This window comes from Talpa occidentalis, unplaced genomic scaffold, assembly GCF_014898055.3.
Source record: "Talpa occidentalis isolate TD23 unplaced genomic scaffold, MPIMG_talOcc4v2.1 talOcc4.6, whole genome shotgun sequence".
Taxonomy (NCBI): domain Eukaryota; kingdom Metazoa; phylum Chordata; class Mammalia; order Eulipotyphla; family Talpidae; genus Talpa; species Talpa occidentalis.
Genome location: NW_023604972.1, coordinates 49,892,623 through 49,914,072, shown reverse-complemented (window position 1 = coordinate 49,914,072; position 21,450 = coordinate 49,892,623). Strand labels below are relative to the sequence as shown.

At 39.9% G+C, this 21,450-nt stretch overlaps 1 protein-coding gene and 1 long non-coding RNA gene across 2 annotated transcripts in view; one reads left to right on the top strand and one right to left on the bottom strand.

The window, feature by feature from the left end:
• Positions 1 to 21,450, top strand: part of SCD5 (stearoyl-CoA desaturase 5) — a 156,827-nt gene that overhangs the window by 121,800 nt on the left and 13,577 nt on the right. The window lies entirely within an intron of this gene.
• Positions 4,372 to 17,189, bottom strand: LOC119261328 (uncharacterized). The gene is made up of 3 exons (XR_005128977.2): positions 16,934 to 17,189; positions 13,840 to 13,973; positions 4,372 to 4,437 (listed from the first exon to the last, which is right to left on the bottom strand). It is a non-coding gene; the product is annotated as an uncharacterized LOC119261328 (long non-coding RNA).

The window sequence follows — 21,450 nt, the reverse complement described above, 5'->3', positions numbered from 1 at the left end:
CATCCATTTTTATGTGCAAAATTCCCCTGGCAAGATGAGACAGTTTCTCATATGTCTGGATTTGAAATACTTCACTCACTAGCAAGTTAGACATATTAATCAGCAGGTGACAATGCATTCTGGAGCTGCTGTTTGCAAAGTGTTATCTTAAGCTTCACTGTTTATGGAAATAAAGGCACCTTCATGCATCTTTGATTCACTTCAGTAGACAATAATCAGTACCATTTATTAACTGCCTACTGTACATACATTATATATTTATACACATAATCTCTGATTCTTTCAATAACTGTCAGTAGATAGTGGTATCTGAATTCTGGATTTGAATTCCAAATATCCTGGCCCCCATGACCTTGATTAATCAAGTCAGAAAAGAACAGCATATTTTGCATTAAATTATACTTTACCTAGAAAAAGATTGCTTTATTATCAAGGTAAAAAAAAAAAACCTTAGCTAGTTTTAATTGTAAGTTTTAAATAATTATATACATGACAAAGAAAGTTTGGGTTTATGAACTATTTTAGTGCAAGTAGATATCATTCTCACTAATATTTGGATATCATTAATTCCTGGTTCTCTTTCTAGAAGATATAGAAAATAGTCTTCTAATCTATCCTGGATACTTTCTTGGAATAAATAATCCTTCAAAGCATGGATATGAGGCTAGTTTCAAGACTTCAATCAGAAAAGAGAGCAGCAGTAACCCTCATAAGAAGCTATTTAATCCTTATTTATTCTCTAAAATGTTAGCTCTGTTATTGTTATTTCTTCCTCTTTCCCATATAGTAGGGGGAAAAAACAGAGAACTTTTCCATAACAGAAAATCCATTTTCTAATTATTATTTCTTCAAATAATTTAAACAATTATTCAGTTTCTCTAACCTCAGAGATCTTGAAATCTGTATATTAAAAATATTTAGAATATAAGACAAAAGTTCCATTTTTAGTACAAAATGTATTATGAATTCATTGCAGAGTATTTAGAAAATGCAAATAACCATGAAGAATAAAATAAAATAATTTGTAATTTTTCTACTCAGAATTAAGGCAATTAAAATTTTGCAGTATATCCTTTAAAATTTTTTAATGAAACATACTATGCCATTTTTAATAAAAATGTACTCATACTGTATACATATTTGACAGTGATCAAAATAAGAAAAGACACTTAGTATTTGCCTTCATTATTACGTCTCCAGTCTCTTTAGTGCATGTGACTGTGCCCTAACTTCTATTTGATATGATCCTTCTGTCTGAAGAGTTTCCCTTAGCATTTCTGGTAGCACATATCTAATAGTCAAAAATTCTCAGCTTTCGTTGGTCAGAAGTTCTTTATTTTACTTTCATTTTTAAAAGGTATTTTTATTGGATATAAAATTATGGGTTGTCTGGTTTATTTATTTCAGTATTGTAAGTCTTCTGCCTTGCATATCTGAGAAGTCTGCTGTGATTCTTGTCATTATTCCTCACTTTTTAAGCTTTGTAGAGGTATTTTATTTTATTATTAATTAATTTTTTTTCTTACATTGTTGTAGTCCCCATAGTTCTCATGCCACCACATCTCCTGTAAACCATCACCATACTCCATTGTGTTCACCCTTCCCCTGTTTTGCACCCCCCTCCTGTCCCCTCCTTTGCTCAGCTGCTAGTTTTGACTTTTTCTTGACCTTTTGTTTGGTTTCTTTATATTCCACATATAAGTGCGACCATGCGATATTTTTTTCCCTTTGACTAATTTTGGCTAGCATAATCCCTTCCAGCTCCATGCATGTTGCTGCAAGTGGCATGAGTTTGTCTTTTTTTTTTTTTTTTTAAGATTTATTTGTTTATATATACAAGTACTGGGTACAGTCAGAAGCGCGGGAGGGTGAGAGAATTCACCAGAGCCAGAGCGGGGAGCAGAGCAGGCAGAAAGACCGAAGCACACTGCTGAAGGGAGCAGTGGGCGCGGCAGCAGAGGTCTGCGTGCCATGAGGGACCCTCGCAGGCGGCCGGGGATCAACCCGGCGCTGCAGAGGCTGCGGGCAGCTTCGCAGCCCAGCGCTCAACTGCTGCGCCACCAGCAGAGGCACGACTTTGTCTTTTTAGATTGCTGAGTAATATTCAATTGTGTAAGTATACCAAAACTTGTTGATCCATTCATCTGTTTGGGGTATTTGGGTTGTTTCCATATCTTGACTGTTGTAAATAATGCCGCAATAAACATAGGAGTGCAAATTTCCTTTTGAATTAGTGTATTTTTTTTAAGGGAGGATTTTTTTTTTAATTAAAAGAAAAGCTAATGATACTATAAATACCTTTATATAGATATCCAAAATTAAGTGTTCTTAACATTGTCCCATATTTGCTTTGGATTCTTTTTTTTAATACTTTATTTTATATAATTCTTACATCATTTGTCGGCACCTGCATCCCTATGTTTATAGCAGCACTATTTACAATAGCTAAGCTATGGAAACAACCCAAATGCCCAAAAATAGATGACTGGATCAAGAAGATGTGGTACATATACACCATGGAATATTACTCGGCAATCAAAAAAGATAAACACATGCAGTTTGCAGCAACATGGATGGAGCTAGAAGGGATCATGCTCAGCAAAGTAAGTCAAAGAAAAAGAAAAATACTGGGTGGTCTCACTCATAGCAGTAATTTAGAAAACCTAAATAGCAGACCAGGAAAAGACTAATTAATACAAAGTAAAAATCAAAATCAATGAGCAACTATAAACCAGAGACACACTACGGGGTGGGGGAAGGGCAGGGAGAGGAAGGATATGGGTCAAAATAAGGGTGGGGGCACAATTGTATGGGGAATACAACCAAATGAATTGGTGTTTTTGTGTTATTTAGGTAGAGTCCTAGGAGTAGAATCTCTGGATCATATGATAGATCCATTTTCAGTGTTCTGAGGAACCTCTACACAGCTTTCCATAGTAGTTGGACCAGTTTACATTCCCACCAGTAGTGTAAGAGTGTTTCTTTATCTTCACATCCTCTTCAGCATTTGTTATTTCTCATTATTCCTCATAATGCAATGTTTCTTTTTTCTCACTGCCTTCAAGATTTTTTTCTTTCTCTTTGGCTTTCAGCAGTTTGACTCTGATGAGCTTAGTTTTTTTGTTTGTTTGTTTGTTTTTGGTGGATGGAAAATTACTCTGCTTGAGATTCTTTGGGCTTCTTGTATCTGTGACTTGTAATTGATTTTAGAAAATTCTTGGTCATTATATCACTGGGTAAGGGAACAGGCCTGTTTGCCTCCCAGTCCAATCCACACAGAGGTAGATAAGCCACGAGCAAACCAGTCACTGTCCATTGCTGTACTTGCTCAGAGTTGGAGGGACGGACAGAGGGGTCCAGCTCCCAAGCTGGGGAAAGGGCTCTTGAGATCCCCTCTGGTCAGAGTTGAAAAGAGAACCCCACAGACACTGATGAGGGCAGGTAAGGAGTTAACATTTATTGATAGCAAAAGAGAAAGAAAACAAATTTCTGGGAACACCTCTTCTGGGCATGAGAGAGACATGCCAGGGCTAGAGATGCCAGGGCTAGGGGTCTTTATAGGTTTTTTTTTTTTTTAATAGAGGCATGTTTTATTTATTTGTTTGTTTGTTTTGTTTATACATGCACTGGGTACAGTCAGAAGTGCGGGAGGGTGAGAGAATTCACCAGAGCCAGAGCTGGGAGCAGAGCAGGCAGAAGGAACGAAGTACACTGCTGAGGGGAGCAGCGGGCGGCAGGAGAGGTCTGCGTGCCATGTGGGACCCTCCTCTGGTGGCCGGGGAGCAGCCGGGGATCGAACCGGCGCCGCAGAGGCCGCGGGCAGCTTTGCAACCCAGCGCTCAACCACTGCGCCACCGGAGAGGCCCTATATAGGTTTTTTTTAAAAAAAAAAAAGATTTATTTATTTATTTATGCATACAAGAACGGGGTGCAGGCCAGAGGTGTGGGGTGTGGGAGGATTCACCAGAGAGAGTGGAGAGCACAACAGGTAAATCAACTGAAATACACTGCTGAGGGGAACAGTGGGCAAGACAGGAGAGGTCTGCTGTGCCATGTGGGTCAGCTCCCTGGCTGGGATAGAACTCGTGCTGCAGTGGCTGGCGATAGCTTGATAGCACTGTCTTTAACCACTGTGCTACAAGGGAGTCCCTATATAGGTTTTTTATTAAAGCTTGGGAGCAAAGGAATTGAACTTTATTGTTTAAGAAAGTGAGGAGAGTGGACTTGGCTGAAGTATATTTGCTGTTGCTAATTGTGGACGCCAATCAGCTGTAGCTCAGTGGTTGTTCAGGGCTTGTGACCATCTCCAAGGTGACCATCTCGCTGAGACTGTGTGCCCACAGGTCCAGTGTGAAATGGTCTGGTCTCAAGATCTGTGACTCTTTTTCTCCTGGATCTGCAGATTTCTTTTCTTCTCATAGTAGCCAACTTGAAAAGCTGTGGAAAGATAACTCACACATGGTAAACAACAACACAGATCAGCTAAGGGAATTTATGGCAGGAGTATGAGGGCCTAGTGTCATCGGGTTTTTGACTTCTTGTTTACCACCCCATGGGAACAGCAAAATTCTTGCAAAATTTGTCCTTGATTCCTATCTTAGATACTTGTCCTGGAACACTTCCTGTCTCAGTAATCTCTTCTAGTATGTTTGCTTTATTTTCCCTCTCTTTTCTTCTGGGAAGCTAATGATTAATGTTAGAAAAATTGACATCATTCCACAGCTGTTGGGGTTGCTGTCCTGTTTAATTCATTCCTCTTTACCTTTACATTTCAGTCTGAATAATTCCCATCGACATATTTTCAAGTTCATTCATTATTTTCCCAACAATGATTGGTCCGCTAATGAGCCTATCAAAGGGATTCTTCTCTGATTCTGTTTTTTATGTATAGCGCCTGCATTTGCTACTTCTATATTTTCTGTCTACTGATATCTCCCACCAGTTCATGTATATCACCCACCTTTTCCATCAGATTTCTTCAACATACTGATTTTAGTTATTTTAAAGCCCCTGTATGGAATTGTAACATCTGGGTCATCTTTGAGTCTGATTCTGTTCATTGCTTTATGTCTTGATAATGTTTATTTTCCTTGCATTTTTTGCGTGATTCATAATTTTTCTTTTTTTTCCTTTTTATTATTTATATACTTTTTACATCATTGTTCATTCTTTTCTCAGGTGTATGATTCATAATTTTAATTATATGCTAGACATTATGTCTAGAAGAACAGAGAGACTGTGATAATAATATTTATTTCTGAGAATGGGCACATAGATATTCTTTCACACTATTAGTACATGTGTGGGTGACTGGGGAGAGGCTGAGTCAGTTAATCAGGATAAGCTGGGATTGGGTTTTGTTGTTGCTATGGTTACCTGTCTGGTTACCTGCATCACAGTGGATGGCTCCTGTCACCACATGCTTAGAGTGGAAGAATTTCTAAGTATAAAAGCTTGACCTTCACCTTTGAGTCCCTATATACCTGCAACATGGAAGAGATGTCTTTCTATGCTCCTTCTCCCAATGTGAGGTGCGGGGGACTTCTATTGCTTATTTCTGTGTGTGTAGTGTATTGTAGAGATAAGAGTTTCTTTGTTGCCCTGGCTTGTGTCAGTCTTAGGCAAGCCCTGTGTGCCTACACCTTGGAGTTATAGCTTTCTGAGTTTTCGTGCCTCTCCCTAGCCATAGAAGACCTGTGATTTGGAGCAGTGAAAGACCTTCAGCAGAAGCCAAGGGAATAGGTTTTTGCTTTTATCCCTCCCTTAGCTGCAATAGTCCCTTTTCTATATCTGGGGAGAATTTCCTATCCCTTCCCAGCAATAAGCAGGTTTTGCTTCTTTTCTTCTTCCAGAAACAATGGAGTTTAGGTCCTAGAGGCCATAGTGGTTTTTTTGCTTTCCCCCAGCAACTTAAGGACTTTTGCCTTGCAAGAGAGGGCTCCAGGGAAGAAGTCAAGGCTTTGTCACCTCCTACTTGTCTATGTACTGGAGTGGAGAGGGCTCGCTCCAGTTTCCTACTTTGCTTCTACTTTTCTCGTGAGCCTTGAGAGTGAATACAAATTCCCTCTGAGACTCTAGACCTTTAATTTTGACACACCAGCCCACACTTGGTCTTTAAGAAGTCATTACATTTTAAGCTGATTTTCTTCCTTAGTTACTTTAATGGTGACCTCCTCTTTCTCTGTGCTCTGCCAAAAGTAAAGCATTTCAAGAATGGGCTTATCACTCTTTGAAATTCAATTTATTTATTTGCCTTGTGTCCTCAATTCTCTGATCGGTTCAAGGAAAGTGTTTTGTTTGTTTGTTTGTTTGTTTGTTTGTTTTTTATACTACCCAGCCTTTTTTCATTGTCCTGATGGACAACATTCTCTTGTGACTTTCTATATCTTAAGTGGAAGCAGAACGCTGCATCCAAATTTATAATCTGCAGTTTTCACCTAACAGAATATTGTGAAATATTTCCTGTTTTAATGACCACCTAATCTTTAATTGTGAGGGTGTCATAACTATTTCTGATGAACATTGAAAGATTTTTACCCCTTTTAAAAATCATTATAAAAATGTTATGAAAAACTTTGTCCATAAAATTTGACCATAACTGTGATACCTTCTTTTGACTAAAATCAGAATTGCTCAGTGAAAATTATGTCAAACTCTCAGTTTTTGATACTAATTGTCACAATTAATGCAAATCTTTGATTACTAGTGAACTAAACATGTATTTGTCTGTTTTTAGTCATTTGCTTTTTAGAAGAAATATACAGTGATTTGCCCACAAATCTAAACCAAAGACACTATCTCTTTTCCTTTCTTTTTTGTTGAAGAGAAAGATCTGACAAAGTAAGATGACAAAGTCCACTTTACTTCCAGAATCCTCTTGCCTCTCATGGAACAAGAAGATAGAAAAATCTCAAAGAATTTGGTGTCTGGTCAGGCAAATGAATACCTGGGGTGTGTTACATATTTTTCATTATTATACTTCCCAGTGCTCTGAGTGGGGGGTATATTACTTTTTGGGTAATAACAGTCATTTTAGTGTTTCATGGAAGACTTTCTTTCTAAGGAAATCCAGCTATTGCTAAGCTAGAAGGAAATATAGGAGAGGTTGTTTAAACAAGAGGTATCTGAAGCCCCAAATTCATGTAGTTGATGTAAATCAGACTGGTTAGCTGGAAACAAATCCATTACTATCCAACTTGCAGTTCTTGCCATGAAATAATTTATGAGGTTAATGTCCTTCTGACAGCTGTTTTGCAAAAATTTTGAGGATGAGTCCCTTTTCAAAATAGAAAGAGCATGATTCATTTTGAAATTCAAGTACATTTTCTCTCTTACTGATGCAAACTGCTGATGGCAATGTATTATGGAGACCCCTTGTCAGTTGACAGTCGAAGTAAAAATATTGTCTTAAGTAATGAATTCGTTGATGGCTGTTCTATTACCCAAAATGAATATTTAGATTAGTCAGGTGCAAGCTGTCATATCACAGCAACTAGTGAGCTTTTCCTTTGACATAACTCATTCTAATTCCTCAGTCCCCATCTCACCACATAATAGCCCACTGAACGTGTCATGGAATGATTAGGTTGAGATATTGGCACAATTTTTTGAGTTTTTGTTGTGGCACAATTTACACATGAGCACTACAGAAATTAAACCCTTGCTGAACAAACCTGAGTGAATCATCAACCATTTCTCTATTCTTAATTGATGAAAAGATGTCCAGAGGCAGGAAGCGCCCTCAACCACAAGGTGAATCTATGAGATGCTTTGTGAATTGCTTCCAGGATGCATATTGAAAAGTAACCTTTCCTAGCTGTGTGGAGATTCCTCAACCTGCTAAAGATGGAGCTTCCATATGATGCAGAAATTCCACTCCTAGGTATTTACCCAAAGGACACAGAAACATTAATTCAAACGGGCACCTGCACCCTTACATTTATAGCAGCACTATTTACAATAGCTAAGCTATGGAAACAACCCAAATGTCCAAAAATAGATGACTGCATCAAGAAGATGTGGTACATATACACAATGGAATATTACTCAGCAATCAAAAAAGATAAACTCATGCAATTTGCAGCAACATGGATGGAGCTGGAAAGGATCATGTTCAGCTAAATAAGCTAGAAATTTAGAAAGCAGGAATTTAGAAAACCTAAATAGCATAGCAGGAATTTAGAAAACCTAAATAAGGTATCAGGAAAAAGACTAATTATAATAAAGTAAAAATCAAAATCAACAAGCAACTATAAACCAGAGACACACTACAGGGGTTGGGGAGGAGGGAGTAGGATTAAAAAAAAAGGGGGGGTGGGAATTGCATGGGGACTATAACCAAGATGAAAATGCATACATTGTGCAAAAATGAAAAATGATATCAAAAATATAAAAAAGAAAAAAGAAAAGAAAAGTAACCTTTCCTGCAGTGTTCTATTTGCCTTTGTTTTATACTCATTAAAACCACTCCAAAAAGGGCATCTTGATGCCACATTCCTGAAGGTATTTCTGGAGGTATTTTGAAGGTCTGAAGAGACACACACAACAGTGGGACTTGATGATATTTTATAAAGCATCATTTTTGTGTGTATATACACACACACAGACACACACACACATATATATATAACATATAAAGAACAGGGCCTCCCCAGTGGCGCAGCGGTTGAGCGCTGGGTTGCGAAGCTGCCTGCAACCTCTGCAGCCGGTTCAATCCCCGGCTGCTCCCCGGCCACCGGAGGAGGGTCCCACATGGCGCGCAGACCTCTCCTGCCGCCCGCTGCTCCCCTCAGCAGTGTCCTTCGGTCCTTCTGCCTGCTCTGCTCCCCGCTCTGGCTCTGGTGAATTCTCTCACCCTCCCGCGCTTCTGACTGTACCCAGTGCATGTATAAACCAAACAAACAAACAAATAATAAATAAATAAATAAGACATGCCTCTAGAAAATTAAAAAAATAATAAAAAAAAAATTAAAAAAAAAAAAAAACATATAAAGAACAGACATACATTCAGAAACCAAGCTATTTTTTAAAAATATGTGAAGGATACACAGTATCAGAACCTATGTTAGCACTAGGTTAGTTATTTAATCATCTAGTCAACACCAGAGGCAGCTATGGAAGGGAAAAATAGTCTTAGATTCAAAAAATTCCATTTTTGCCATTCTATGAGATTTTGTTTCTCCATAAAATAGTGATAGTGCTGATATCTGCTTTATAAAATTAATGCATTAATAAATTGGCTAATGTATATGAAAGTGTCCATCACAGAGGAGATATGCCATAAATAGTTGTATCATTAACGACACATATAGTGCTATATGAAAATTACTTCATTTATGAAGATCTTACATTCTAAAAACCTATTTATTCCTATGTTTCTTTGTTTTTCATAAGTTCAAAGTGATTAAGGGGGTTTTAAGCTACCAGATGCATCGCCATGAATGAAAAACTAAGTGAACCTTCAAAGCTTTAAAACCAGGAGTATGCTATTCCATTACATGCTAGCCTGCACTGCCTGTGTTATGGGCCCCTTTCATCCTCCTACATCCACAGTCCCCTAATTTGCCACCTTGTCAGCCACTTGAGGTTTTGCTGGTTTGGATGAGCCTGAACCCAGCCACTCTATCCCTCTGGAGCCCCTCTTGGCTTCCAGCAGATTCATCAACAGCCCTTCACCACACTCTGGCTTTGTGTTCACTCATAAACACCTGGTCTTTAGCAGAATGAACAAAGTATAGGCCAACAGGCATCTCTCATTGCTGCTGACATTTAGCTACAACCTCAAAGAGTGGCTTTTTTCATTTTGCCAATTCCTATACTTCCTCTTTGATCATTATTTGGCCCTAGGTCCTAAGAATCACTCCTGCTGAGCCATAAGCACCCTGCAGCATTTGGCATTCCCTCATCACTTTGTTTTGAAAATTGTCTGTCTCTATCTAATTGTGTGTCTCTTTTTAGCAACATTTTGTGATTTTTATTGTTCATGATTTTTATGCTTTTCAAACTGGTGATGTCATTGATGCTCATAAAATTTCTCAGCACTGAATACAGACCCAGGGACCATATACACCCCCAACTTACAAGCAATATGGGGCAGGATGATAGCTTGTGGCTGCTAATACCCAGTGCTGGCGGTGGGCAGAGTTGGTGCCCATTCCTTCCCTGCTTTGCTCACACCTGCAAACATCTTTAAATGAAAAATTTGTACATAGAAACATTTCTGTAATGAGGCATATGGACGCTATAAAGGGAAGAAAAGAGATAGTCCTTGCATTACTCTTCTTTAGTTGTGAAGAAAAAACACATACTTATCAAACAGCCAGAGACCTCTAAATCTATATGTGAAAGTAACACTGTAGTTGATGATTCTATTAAGAGCACAAGGAATTCACTATCAAGGCTCCAGGGTAGGATGGCTGCGTGGAGACAGGATTGTTCATTTTCTTTTTTAAAGATTTATTTATTTATTTATACAAGCACTGGGTACAGTCAGAAGCGCAGGAGGGTGAGAGAATTCACCAGAGCCAGAGCGGGGAACAGAACAGGCAGACTGACGAAATACACTGCTGAGGGGAGCAGCGGGCGCAGCAGGAGAGGTCCTCGCGCCATGTGGACCCTCGCTGGCGGCCGGGGATCAAACTGGCGCTGCAGAGGCTGCTGGCAGCTTCACAGCCCAGCTTAACCGTTGTGCCACCAGGGGAGGCCCAGGATGGTTCTTTATGCCAGCAGGGCAAGGGCGCTTCTGATACTCTCATTCTCCAGATACAGGGTCTGTCCCTTTCCTGCAGCCTCTTTTACATCCTTCAGTAAATGTTTGTAGTTTTCTAAATATACATCTTACATTTTTCTCATTTGGTTTATTCCTAGACATTCTATAATTTTTGTTGTTACTGCCAGCAGGAATCGCTGTATTTTTACCACAGAGAGTGAGAGAAACAGGGAGTGGATGTGCAGACACCTCTCCTACCGCCCTAGATACTCCAGCACAGCAGGAACTGTCAGGTTGCCCAGACTTCACAGAATGCCAGTAGGCGACACACCTAGGGGCGATGTCATTGAGGTTGTTGCCCAAAGGCATGCTGGCAGGAGTCAGAGGACCCAAAGGACAGCACCACTGAGATGGCTGATGAATCCAGCTGTAGAAATTAAAAATTTGCCTTTCTCCCTTCTTGCTTTTCTGCAGGCAAGACTTGCATGGATTCTGAAATTTAAAAAATAAATGACTGGATGAATGAGCATATAGGCATAGGCTAGAGCTCCATCCCTGCAGATAGAGTACCTCATTGCAAAGGGGTTTTAAGAGTCAAATTTCTTAGGCTAAGATACTGAAATAATAACGATTAAAAAAGATGAACCCCCCCAGGAAAAGAGGGACTAATATAATCACCATCAGCCCAACTGAGGAAATAGTTGTCAGAAATCAGCTTTGATTTCACTCCCAGTCCAAGTCACTTCTCTTCACACCGCCTATTTTCATGTGAAACAATCACAGATCTGTCGCACAGATACAAAATGTTGAGTTAATATGGTTTGTCAAAACATGCTCATTGATTTAACTGAAGCGTGCTGTCTCTTCTGACATTTGACATTCTCTTAAAAACTTACTTGTCTTTGGTTCTGAAACAGAGATGAACAAAGTCTAGATGTCCTAACTTTGAAGAGATTTAGAGAAACCATATCGATTCCCCCCGCCCCCCAAGGTATATAAACAGACTTTCAAATTCTGCACAATTAAGAACAATAATGACAACTTTCTTTACAAACAATCTAAGTGCCATTACTTGCTTCAGTGGATAGAGAATGCAGCACATTGTGTGTGATATAATAACTAATGCTTCTGAGCAAAAAGGAGGTATTAAGAGTCTCAGAATCCCAGGTGGTGGTGAGGGGTTTTCTGGATCCTTGAAGGCCAAGTGTTGTCAGAGAAAAAGGGGAACAGAAATTAGGGAAGAACTAATTCAGATAGCCAGGCAGAGAGATTTAAAATGTGTGATGGCTTCTATTTAATATGCAAGCATAATTTTATTTCCTTTGTGTTCATTGTAACTTTGCCCATTGTTATCTGAATCATCCACCAGAAAGAAACTAAATTTCAACCAATCAAATTTTGTATTGAAATTGGGGGCCATTTTTCTTGAAAAGGGATGATTAACATAGAGCCTGAGGATCTTCTAATTGTCAGCATCTAATATGTTCCTGCCTCCTTCGTATGTTGGATAACTCTGGGCAGTCTCTGTATAACATATAAATGGGCAGAATATTTACTTTTAGGTGATTCCTGTTAGATCTTCATTCATTATCATTTTACTCTCAAAAATACAAAATTCTAATAAGCTCAGTTATCTTGTTTCAAACCTACATTTGCCCTTAGAATAACAAAAATAGCTTCCAGATGTTATTTTTTATTTGCTACAACTTTCTTCATCATGTCGATTTCAGTGTTTTGAGTGTGTACTATGCACTTCTCTGTGCATGCAATTTATCTCTCTCAAATCTTTACATATAATAGACTCTTATAAGTTGACTCAATAACATTTGGTAATGGCAAAGCTGGAATTTAAACAAACTCTGTTCTAGTCCAAAGCACATGCTCTTTTCTAAGCTATGTTGTAATCATATTCATAGAGAATTTTATCTTTCTTCTAAGCACTTCATCCTGTCGCCTGCCTTATTGTGCGCTCTATGTTTATGGCTGTTCTGAATTATTCAGAATAAGAAATTATTCTTACACGTGAGTCAACGTTAACTTCTGCTTAAAAATCTTTTCATGAGTTCCTCTTAGGAAAGTTAAAACTGTTATCTCTAACCTGCCATTTCTCTTGGCCCTTTCTACCTTGTACTTCACTCTCTAGCTATGCCATTCACCTCACACTTCAGGCTGTTCCATGACACTATGACTTTGCTCCTCTCTTTCTCCGGTCTTGATCCTTGCTACTGAAAGCAGGGTTGCAAGACTGGCAACATAAATATCACCAGGAACTTGTTAGAAATACAGGATCTCAAGATCCAACCCAAGCCCCAAGAAATTCAGGTGGATAGTGATAGACTGAGAAACCCCCTCCTAGAACGTTCTTGTCACGATTAGATTTCCAGCTTTTAACCTTCCTTTTTCTTTTTTATTATCATTATTTTGCATTTTAAAAGAATGGATTTATTAGGAAAAGGAGAAAAAAAAGGAGTCATCTGCATAGTTACAGGTGGGCAGGAGAGCTGCCACTGCTGCTTTGCAAAAGGAAAAGATTTGTGAAAAGAAACACCTGCATAGTCACAGTTGGACAAGAGAGCTAGCTGGTCATTGTTATTATTTTTTTTGAAGTATTATTATTTTGCATCCTTGTTAATGTTTTGAGGGTATAATACTCCTTCCATGTAGTCACATAGGCCTCACTCCACCAAAGCACTCACAGCCCTCCACCATAGTCCCTTGTGATCTCCTCCCCCAACCCCTACTTTCCTGTTTTCATCTGTCTCCCTCCCCCTATGAAAGCCTAAGATCTGGTCAATTCCAAAGGTTTTAAAGTTTATCTTTGCCTTTGACACTTTGATTTTTTATGTTCCACATATAAGTGAAACCATCCCCTATATGTATCATTCTCCTTCTGGCTGAGTTCACTTAGCATAATCCCTTCCTGCTGCCGCAAATGACTGGAGTTTATCGTTTTATTTTTATTTTTATTTCTTTTTGATTGCTGTCTTATTATTTAAAACTCACCTCCAGGAGACTTTCAGTGCCTTGGCGGTGGATGTGGTGTGGTAACAGACACCTGAAGGGTGTGATCTATACCTTTAAATTATATACAATGTTGTAAACCAGTGTTTCCTATTAAAAAAAAATCTCACCTCCAGAAAGCTGAGGTCAGGCCTCTGAACAGGAAGTTCTCAAGCAACTTGTAAGGAGTCTGTGAGGTCCTCCTGTGAAGTGTAACTGCAGGCGGTGGCATTATTTTCTTCATAGACCCAACTGATACAATATACTGCAACAGAATACAGAATCAGATGTGTCAACTCAGCTGTTTCCAGTAAGTCAGACATTAAAGAGATGTGCAATTATATAAAATAACACCACTTTTCAAAACTTTTGATCTTGGAAAATATAGTTATTTTTCATAAAAATATGGTACTTATGTTAATACATTTATATTTTTATACCTAATATTTTGTTATCTATATAATTTTATGTGATTAACAGATATTAACATTTAATAATTAATCAATTAATAAATACATTTCTCAGTTTTAATTTCCCATGCAGTAAACACTGATAGATGTATTCTAGGGGCCTCCCCTGGTGGTACAGGTGGTTAAGCACAACACTGTGAAGCTGTCTGCAGCCTCTGCAGCACCAGTTTGATCCCAGCCGGCCGGCGAGGGTCCCACATGGTGCGGCAGACCTCTCCTGTCGCGCCTGCTGCTCGTATTTCGTCATTCTGCCGGTTCTGTTCCCCACTCTGTCTCTGGTGACTCCTCTCACCCTCCCCCACATCTGACCTGTACCCTGGTTCTTGTATGAAATAAATAAATCTTAAAAAAAAAAAAAGTAAGATAGATGTACTCTACAAGAACAAAAGCTCTTTGGGTTCTCAGCTATATTTTTAAAATGTACACAGGTGCTAAGACCAGAGAATTTGAGATCCACTGTCTTCAGGTCAGCTAAGTGCCCCCTCTGCTCCACATCAGGTCTATAGAACCATGGACATATCTTTGCCTTCAGATTTATCATGTTATAGTAAACCAATCCACCTTCATTATAATATGGTGTAGTGTAATGATAACTATACATATGGTATAGTATACCTCTCTCATTAGACCATAAGCTTCTCAAGTCATATTCATCATTCTATTTATTGAGACTGATGAAAACCTAACCCCCTTTTCAATACTTGGAGGATTGTGTTCACTCTCCAGTTTATAGAGCACAGGATAGCTTACAGCTGAGAGCCAGCTTTGGGGGTGATGATTTATGTATGATGCTGAAGTACTCAGCACATGGATGCCACCACCTGCATTGTGGTGCTTAAATCCCTCCACGAATATTTCAGCAGCCTGAGGTTCTACATCCCACTGTCCACTCATGCATGGTCTCATCACACCAACATTAATTTCCAGTAGTCATGGTGCCTCTGATTCTAAACAGTACAGTGACAGGACTACAAAATTGTAGATGGTGCAACAAGAGATCCATTTGGCTGTCTCTGTTGGGAATTGACTTGGGCTGACTCCAGTGTAAGAGGAGGTCAGGACTGTCCCCTACAACACAATCCCATGTCTGACCATATGCTTTCATAGGTAGCAGTTACAGACAAAAAAAGCTATGTAACTCATCGTGAGCTTGATGAAGCCCTGTTACCTGTCCTTTTGGGCACCCCCAAAAAACCCTTGCATGCAACACATGATACAGTAATATCAACTTCTAGTATCACCAGCAACAGATTTCTGTTGGTGGTTGGGCAGAGGATGGAGCAAAGCCTTAGGTGATAGCACTCTGAAGTGTATGTGCTTCTAGCCAATCCACATATCTCAACCACTTATTTGACCAGTAAAAATTAATTTCCCATATCCACTTATTTGACCAGTAAAAATTAATTTCCCATATTTCCTAGAGAGAAATATGGTTGAAGCCTGTATATACCTCTGGTTTATGAACTCAGAATTTGTTTAGTGCTAGCTTAGCATGCCTAAAGTGTGGATTCCTGACCAGGATGCACCCCCAGGGTGAAAACTAAAACTAACACACATACTCCTACCTCTCACTGTTTATGCTAAAGCAGTTTCATATACATCCCAGGAAGTCTAACAAAGTCATTAACTTTAAACACATATAGTGTAGTGAAAATTAAATGTACTGGTATCTCTCCTATCTGAAACTCAGCTACCGAATAATTTCATTTATCTGGAATAAAATCAAGAACCTATAAATAAGCAAAAGCATGATAGTAGATACTCAGTGCCACACTCACTTTATGTCATGAAACCCTCTAATAGTAGAATGCATGTTCTACTCTCTACTGCCATAAAGATCTTTGAAATAGATGTCTAAATCCTAATAATTTTGCATTTTGGGGCTCAGCACAGAAGAGGCCCTTCAGAGCCCAAACAGAGTTCCTCGTATGAACACAAGTAGAACAAGCTCAACTCCTGGTTTTCAAATTGTTTGCAGAGTAAGAGAAATAAGGTAAAAAGGGGCAGGGAAGCTACCATAGATGGGAAAACTGACAAACAAAAGCAACAGCTTATCAGTGTATCTGAAAATAAAGAGGGAATCACTAAGTGTCAATAAGTGAATATCAACACTCAGCTTTTCCAATAACTGAGTCATTGAGACCAAGAAGTCTTCATCCTCAACAGACTATGGGCAAAATAGAGCACCCACTAATGTTTCTGAAGCTCTCATGTCAGACACCTGTTGGGTACCACTGCTGCCTCCCAGATATCCTCTGTCTTGAGGTTTGGGGCCACTCGTTCTGCCGAACTCTCTGTGACTCTGACAGACTATGAGTCAATTCATTCCAACAACACTGTCATGCCAGCGAGCATGGAGCTGGTTCTCTATCGATTTGGGCAGACGGATGAAAGAGAATCCTGGAGTCTTCAGTGGCTTTTTCAGGCTCTAATGTTCTTTCTACATCAAGTGTTGTGGGGCAAGTCAGCAGGCTGGTAAGGCAGGGAGGCTCTCTCTGGTGATGTCTCATGGTCCTGCCTCCCTGTAGCCACTCACCCTCTCATAGCCATTCTGCCAGCGCTGTCTCTGTCTCTGAGTGGTGCCATACTTATAGTCTTGGGCTCCAGGCGCAGGTGTGCCCACTTACGCATGCCCATACCATACTCCAGGTGTCCACAATCAGACATGCATGGCCTGAGCCCACACTCCCAAGCTCCTCCTGCATTCAAGACTGCAAGTGATAGCCACAGAGGCCAGCTGACCATTTTCACTCACCCTACCAGTGTTCTCCTCAAACTTCAAACTTGTACTGTGTGTGACTCCTGCCTTGGTATGGCTCTGTTGGTGCTGAAGCCTAGGACACCTCTCACCACCCATGTTCACACTCCAGAAGTTTGTGTATGGTGGGGGAGGATGGGGGGGCAGGCACAGGAGGTGGTGGTGGGTGAGGGGAGCTGGTAGACACAGTCTTCCCCCATCCTCCTAGAGGGAGCATTCTGAGGCTCCATGATCCATGTGGCCTCCCTGAAGATGGTCCCACTGGGTTGAGATAGCAATAAGTGACCTGCTTAGTAACACTTGCCCATGAGATTCCAACCATCCCTGCCTTCCACATTCCGTTTTCCTAGGACTGGGCCCCCTCCTAAAACAGTAGCATGTAACTAACCCCTGCCTTCTGACAAGCCTAGGCTGAGACACTCACCAACATCAAAAAAGGTTGAGTTTTGTGCCATAAACTCTGATTAACAAATCGGAAAAATGGGCAACGATTTCTACCTACAGTTAAAAAAATAAAGTTGGGGTAATTGAAAATGTCTACCCTCTGCTCTCAGGAAAACTCAGCTATCTCAAATGATTGCCTTCTTGGGTCTTCACAGCACAGTTGTATTGAAGGAATGTTGAATAATGCACTAACCACAGTTGAGAGGAGATTTATATAGGTAGACTTTCTGGAGGAAATCAATTTTGAGCTGAGTTTTGAAGGCCTGGGGAGCTCTGGAAAGAGTGCAGTTTGAATTGAACTGACCCCAGAAACAACCCTACAAACTCATAACCAATAGAAACATTCTACTTTTGGGTAGCAAGGGAAACTTATCTTTGTTGAAAACAATTGGTAACTAGGAAGAGCTGAGGGAGGACAGGAAAAAAACAAAGCCAGAGACAAAGAATCCTAGACAAAGAGACCCACAATCACCTTAAACACCTTAATTTCTATAGATGACCGGACAAGCTCTAAGTATCAACCCATTAGGAGAGTGAACTGATCTAATTGCTTTTGCCAAAGACAGATGGGTCCTCACCCACAGCTCCGTCTAATGTAGGCCAACAGTTCAGCAGACCCTGGGCACCTACTGTGTTAATGAGCATTTTGTGTTCAAGGAACTGTGGTTGATGTGAATTGAATCAAGACAAAGCCTGCCCTCAAAGAACTTATCTACTTACTGTGATGGAATCAAAGCTTTGGAAAAGGAAGAAAAGGCCTCTGAACCTTCCTTACAATTAGCATGCCTGGGTATTTTCTTTAAGCACTTCATTGTTAATGAGGTAGTAATAATACTCTTTGTGTTGAAATTCTGAAATGATTATATTTATCTTTTGAACCGATGTTTAGTGAATTAATGCAAGCTGTTTGTACAAAGACAAATTAAATTCAAATGGTTGGATGTAACTAGCCTCCACATTCAGACCTCAAAAGCAAACAAAGCTGAAGGCAGAGTGAAAAGAAAAATATGTCTTTTTCCCACTGCATTGCAAGGTTCCAAGGCAGATGCTTTTAAGGACCAGTCGTTTGCCATCTCTGCTTCCTCTGTGGGGGAGGAGAGGCACCCAGGTGAGGATGATGCGTCTAGATTGTCCAATTAAAAGGTTTTCTTCTATGGGAATGCTGATCATGAAGTCACAGAGGGGAAGTGATGTCAAAATTAATTGAGGGTAAAGCTAAATCTGGAGTGAATAAGACTTTCAGAGGATACTTCAAATGCACCAACTATGACCTCTTTCACTTAAAGACACTATTGCGACTCTGGAGAGGCAAAATCGAGATCACCGCAGCAAAGCCCAAATTCAACTTAAACAATTCAAAGTGCCTGGAAGATTTTCTAAAAAAACTCCAGAGTGACCCATAAATGGCCTTCTGTCTTCAGATCTGCATTCAAACTAGTCACACAGTCTACCTCCTTGTGGAAGACGCCAGAGGGGACAAGAAAGCAGGGAGAAAATGTTGCATTCATTTACAAACTGCCAGAGCATATCATCTGTCTTCTAAATAAATGTTTAGTAAAGCTTCTAGATGATTTTTCTTGGTCCCCTACAAGATGCAAACGTCATTGGGAAAGAGAATTTCTGGCTAAGCTTTAAGTGGAATCACAAAACTGAGCATGTTTAATCAAGATGCTAGTGACAGCTCATCACTCATCATTACCATAGACTCGTGAGGCTGGAATTTCTCTTGCCCATGGTGGTGTTTGCTGCTCTACGCATTTCCTCAGGCTGGCCTTCCTTGGAAGCAGGGGGATCATTTCCTCAGGCTGGCCTTCCTTGAAAGTCGGGGGATCATTTCTCCGTCCTTCATGCTCTAGTAGATTTCACTCTCAAGTTCCAGCTCTGGACCTCTGTGCTTAGGGTTAGTCAACCAACAGGAAATGCTTGCAGATAGAATGCTTTATTTTTCATCTAAAGAAAAAAGAGAAATTTGAGATCTTATCACACCCAAGATTTTTTTAAGATAAAATCTCAAATCCTTTCTTCTCCATTGAACACATTCTGGGTCTTGAGACTATTTTTAATAGTTTAAGTTCTCTAGATTATGGGATCCAGTTTATTGGAATGTGTTGCAATAGGAAGTTGGTTGCCGCTTTGCAGCGGGAATGCAATGAGGGACACAGCAGTCGTGGAGCAGATCTGCAAGGCAAGACTGCTACTTGAGCAGAAGTTCTTGCCATTTATTGACAGCATACAGGCTAGTAAACACTGTCATGCAACAATGGTATGAGGAATAGGGTCTGGAGGATAGGATAGGAACGGGGACAGAGTTTTTCAAGGGACAGGGAAGGGGACATCATGATCATGCGTCAAGAGATATTTGCATCATAAAAGTATGATGTTATCACAGGCAGAGTTATCCCAAGACCACCATGGAAACAGTCACGTAATCAGGTCAACAGCAGCCTCGGCATCCCAGGGCCTGCCTCACGATTCAAGCTATATACTCCGTAGAAGTCAAAGAATGTTCTGCTATGATTTGTAGATAGCAATTAGGTCACAGTTGCCCAAGAGTGGCCAGCTCATAGGAACCCACAGGAATGAGCATATTTTTCATAGCATTAAAGAAGTGGAAAGGTCAGTGTGCATATCTGTGTTTATGTGTATGGCCAAAGCTAACATGCCCTGGGGCACTGAGATATGTGGAGGCATTTTATTGTGTGAAATGGACTTGAGTTAATGCTGAAAAACATCTTCCCAGTTGTGGTACTGGTGTGATGAGAAATTGCTAGGTGGTGGCAGTGAAAGGTTTACAACATCTATTATGGACATGTTCTTACAAGCGGTCACCTTAAAGCTGTAGAAAGTTGCTTTAGAATTATCTGTGACATGAACTTGGCTGCTTTGGAGTTTGTGGTTTTGACTTAAACGTGTGTCTTTGGTTTTAAATCTGTGGAGCAAAGGGACTCTTCTGTGGGTCATTGTTGAAGTCATATCACCCCTTCTCTAGTCTCTAGCCTCTAGCCTCTTTTTTTCCCCTCCCTTGATGATTTTAGCATCTTTTATTATCCCCTGGTCTGAGTGTTCAGAAAGACAGATGAAACTTGTTGCAAACCAAGCCCAAACCTGTTAGCTGTTAATCCTAAATATCTAGAAGCTCACGCTCAGAAATCATTCATTTAAACTCAAGTAGGAAGTCTCACAGTAAAACTTGTTGGAAGCTGGGGGTTGGTTCCTGATGAACACGAATGTCTTAATTAGGTTGTTGATGATATAGCTACAAGCCTGCATTAGCACCAATCCAAGATATAAGCATCTAATGAAGAATTCCAAAGCAGACTGCACATTTATTATATGGTTTGAGTTAGGTTTTTTTTTTTTTTTTGAATCCTTGGCATTTTATCTCTCATATTCTGTGCTTTACTGCAGTCACTGTAGTGTTTTTTATTTTCTCAAGAAGATAAGAACTTAGAATTTTTGAACTAAATTAGAGTAAGTTCTTATTTGATTTCATCTATAGGTTCTTGGAAACTGTAACTTTAAGTGAAACGGTATATATTGAAACCAATTTTACTGCAGGCTAATAGATATAAACAAGATCTAAATTCCTATGCCTTACACCTAGCCACAAAACCATCAGCAAACTTCTCTATAAAGACCCAAGACACGTCTACTATTCGACAGTAATTTGTATTCATTCATTCATTCATTCATTCACTCACTCACTCACTCACTTTCCAACCTGCTTACTCCAGTTTAGGGTCACTAGTGACCAAAGCCTATCCCAGCAGCTTTAGGCTCAAGGGGAATCCAACTGTGTACTGGATGCCCTTTCATCACAGAGCAATTCACACCCACGTGCACCTAGCTGGGGTAACTGAGACATGTCAATAAACAGTGTGCACATCTGTGGGATCTGGGATAAAACCCACGCAGACCCAGGGAGAATTGCAAACTTTCCATAAATAGCAGGATGGGAATTGTTTTTTTCTTTCCCTCATCAACCTTATAGTGAATCGACATTGAATAAAATGATTACTTGAGGACCTACTATACTGACCATTTAATTATTTTGCAAATATTTAGGAATG